The following is a 4323-nucleotide window of genomic DNA, read 5'->3' as shown; positions in this document are numbered from 1 at the left end:
TATCTTTTAACTTCTTAGAATTCGATAAAAGATAGATTGTTGTTGTAAGTCAGTATTCAATCAATTTTACTTTTGTGTATCTTTCAATGGTTTAGAATGGTTCCGAAAAGAAGAGGTGTTGTAGCCGCACATGGAAGATGAGTTCAGATAGCCACTATAAATGATGTGTCTATTCCCATGGGTCTCCACTCCCGTAATCTTCGTCATGTTGATCTTGCTCAAACCACCGAGACTGCTGAAACACCGAATCACAACATGACAACTCTCGTGGAGGTGATGACCTAGAATATTACTCAAGCACTACAAGCTAGTCTTTTAGCTCAAATTGAGTAAGCATTCCAAGCTATTCAGCAAGCAGCGCAACCAACACTACAAGCCACTCAACCAGTACCACCAGTGGCCGTCATGGAGGCATAAACTAATCAACCAATGGTGACCAATGAGAATGTCATGGATCGAGTGATGGACCAATTTCTGAAGACATACCTTCCTACCTTCAATGGCACGTTGGATCCAATCAAGTTTGATGCATGGCTTCACCACATCGAGAAAAGGCTTCAAGATATGAAGTACCCTACAAATCGTAAGGTGGACATTACAACGTTTCAGTTGTGTGAAGGAGTTGACGACTTGTGGGAGAGACACTGTCGCACAAGTTTGGATCTAACAGACTATTCTTTGAGCAATATTTTCCTATAATGGACTAGACCATGCTCGTGAATGATTTAAGGAAGCTGGAGCAAGGAATGAAGACCGTTTGCGAGTATGAGATGCAATTTGCCAAGATCTTTCGATTAATTCCATTGATTAATCAGCACGATGATCAGAAGATATACCATACCACCTGCTTGTTGGCTTCATAGAGGACATTTGGAGGTACCTATTAGTTGTCAAGTGTTTACAGAGAACTAGTGGATCGAGCTACTCATGTGGAGATAGCGATCAATGCCTACGATGGAAAGTATCTCGAGAAGCGGAAGAATTCAGATGCACAAACTAATGGAAAGTCCCAAAAATACTGGCTATATAAATAATAAATGAAAAATAAAATAATAAAAAACTTGATTAGAAAATGATTGTATGTCTTCTTATGATAAATAAGCATATTAGATGTTTACACTAATTTGTTATCTTATTATGTTATATACGAATGTAGTAATTATCTCAATTTATTATTCATAAAATATGTCTCATTTTCCTTGTCGTTTATGTTTTAATAAATAGTTATTTACTGCGTTTGTTTTTCAAAATCAGCCTTTAATATTTTTGCACAAAAAATTCTATTCAATTGCTAGTAAGACTAACTCCACCGAATCAAGTTATTCAGTTTTAGCTTTCCAGTCTTGGTTACTTTTTTAGTATTTATTTTAGCAACTATATTTTCTTTTTAGGTCTAGGTAGTTGTTCAATATTTTCCTTTCAGTTTTTATTGAGTTAGTTTTCTATTTTCATTTCAGTTGTATCAGCAAACTATTCATTATAGAATAAAATTTACATTTATTGGCTTATTCATGTTATTATTTGCATGTAAATCTTTCTTTGAGAATACAAACAGACTTAATTCATTTCATCATGCCCTACGTTGTTGTTGTGTCCCGCCTGTTGTGTACCGCCTTTTAGACCCAAGGTGTAATAGAGTGGTAGGAGCCTACGCTTCGTGTGTAACCTTCCTTAAATTTGCATCTCATATCTTTTAACTTCTTAGAATTCGATAAAAGATAGATTTTTATTATAAGTCAGTATTCAATCAATTTTAATTTTGTGTATCTTTCAATGGTTTAGAATGGTTCCGAAAAGAAGAGGTGTTGTAGCCGCACATGGAAGATGAGTTCAGATAGCCACTATAAATGATGTGTCTATTCCCATGGGTCTCCACTCCCGTAATCTTCGTCATGTTGATCTTGCTCAAACCACCGAGACTGCTGAAACACCGAATCACAACATGACAACTCTCGTGGAGGTGATGACCTAGAATATTACTCAAGCACTACAAGCTAGTCTTTTAGCTCAAATTGAATAAGCATTCCAAGCTATTCAGCAAGCAGCGCAACCAACACTACAAGCAACTCAACCAGTACCACCAGTGGTCGTCATGGAGGCATAAACTAATCAACCAATGGTGACCAATGAGAATGTCATGGATCGAGTGATGGACCAATTTCTGAAGACGTAGCTTCCTACCTTCAATGGCACGTTGGATCCAATCAAGTTTGATGCATGGCTTCACCACATCGAGAAAAGGCTTCAAGATATAAAGTGCCCCGCAAATCGTAAGGTGGACATTACAACGTTTCAGTTGTGTGAAGGAGAGACACCATCGCACATGTTTGGATATGACAGACTATTCTTCGAGCAATATTTTCCTATAATGGACTAGACCATGCTCGTGAATGATTTAAGGAAGCTGGAGCAAGGAATGAAAACTGTTTGCGAGTATGAGATGCAATTTGCCATGATCTTTCGATTAATTCCATTGATTAATCAGCACGATGATCAGAAGATATACCACCTGCTTGTTGGCTTCATAGAGGACATTTGGAGGTGCCTATTAGTTGTCAACTGTTTATAGAGAACTAGTGGATCAAGCTACTCATGTGGAGATAGAGATCAATGCCTACGATGGAAGTATCTCGAGAAGCGGAAGAATTCAGATACACAGACTAATGGAAAGTCCCAAAAAAAACAACATCAAAATCACCAAGCGCAGAAGCCAACAACAAATCTCGATGTGCTCATTGCAAAAAGTAGCATTATGTTATATACGCATATTTGATGTTTACACTAATTTGTTATCTTATTTATATACGCATGTTATTTACGGACTTTTCCCGAGACTCCAGATTAAATTCACTTAGAAGACCCGCCGCCGCCGGCTAGTTCGGCGGTCATGTTCAACAAAGCATTGGATGAAGATGAATTTTGGAGGGATGCGTAGGCAACTCTCGGGGAACCTCATCCACAACTTTAAAATAAGATTTTGGCCGAAAATAGAAGAGGTCCTGGATGTTAGAAATTTCCTGGAGGTTAGAGAGGTTCCACTAGTGTATAGAGAATTTACTAGAGTGTCTAAATTGTGAGGAATTCTTCGAGAGATTGTAAGAGTGGAGGGAAAGTGAGAGATTTCTTCCTCATTGTCGCTTCGAAGAGGAATTCTATATGCTTTAAAGAAAGGAAGAGATTCAGAGGAACTTCGAGGAGTTTGTTTGGGAAGAAATTAGAAATAAGTTTATTTATTTGTTGTAGTTGTATGACTTTGCTTTTAGATAAGCAAATTAAATTCAATTGTTGCGATTAAGTATTATTTTTCTAAAATCTTAGTTCGTAGTTCTAATATTATACCATGTGGGATCGATATCTAGGACTCCATTAGAGCCCTATATTACTTGAGCGATATGTATATTTGCGTTGATAAGTGTAACTTTACAATTATTGAATATTTTATACATTCATCTTTATCGAATCTATAATTGTTATTAAGTTTTTGGTGCAGTTGCTGAGGAATTAAATATTTTAATAGCAGTATTAAATACTTATATTTTTAAGCATATATAAAGTCGCTGTCAAATTTTTGGCCCCGCTGCCGGAGAGTAAACAAAAATCATAATTAGAGTAACAGACAAATTATGATTATTAGAAAATTTTTACTTGAATTGCAACTTATTTTCATATTTAGTTAACTGTTTTCCTGTGTACTAATTTCAAATTATATGCGTAAATTTGGACCTGAAAATCTTATACCCTACGATTCGAAATTAGAACGCATTGTTAGAAAAATTAGAAGATTGAGAAGAGAACCTAGAAATTCTGATACAATAAAAAACAACATGAACAATCAAGGAATAGAGAATGAACAACAAATATACTCCCTACGAGATTATGCAAATTCTATGTAGATGAACTATCCAAAATCCTGATGTAGCTGCTAATTCATTTGAGCTTAAACCTACTATTATCCAAATGGTACAAAACAATCAATTCAGAGGTACACCAAATGAAGATCCTAATTTACACCTCGCTAGTTTTTTAGAACTGTGTGCTACCTTTAAATATGACAGAGTTTCAAACGATGTTGTTAGATTTAGATTTTTTTTCCTTTTTCACTTCGGGATAAGGCTAAGATGTGCTAAATTCGTTAGCACCAGGATCTGTTAGAAATTGAGAAGAACTTTCACAGAAATTTTTATCCAAATATTTCCTTCCATCCAAAACTACTAAATTTAGAAATGACATAACATCGTTCTGTCAGATTGATGGAGAGTCAATATACGAAACTTGAGAGAGATTTAAAGATCTTCTTAGGAAATGCCCTCATCATTCGTTACC

The sequence above is a fragment of the Phalaenopsis equestris genome, unplaced genomic scaffold (genome assembly GCF_001263595.1).
Source record: "Phalaenopsis equestris unplaced genomic scaffold, ASM126359v1 Scaffold229100, whole genome shotgun sequence".
Classification (NCBI taxonomy): domain Eukaryota; kingdom Viridiplantae; phylum Streptophyta; class Magnoliopsida; order Asparagales; family Orchidaceae; genus Phalaenopsis; species Phalaenopsis equestris.
This window is presented reverse-complemented; position numbering follows the sequence as displayed.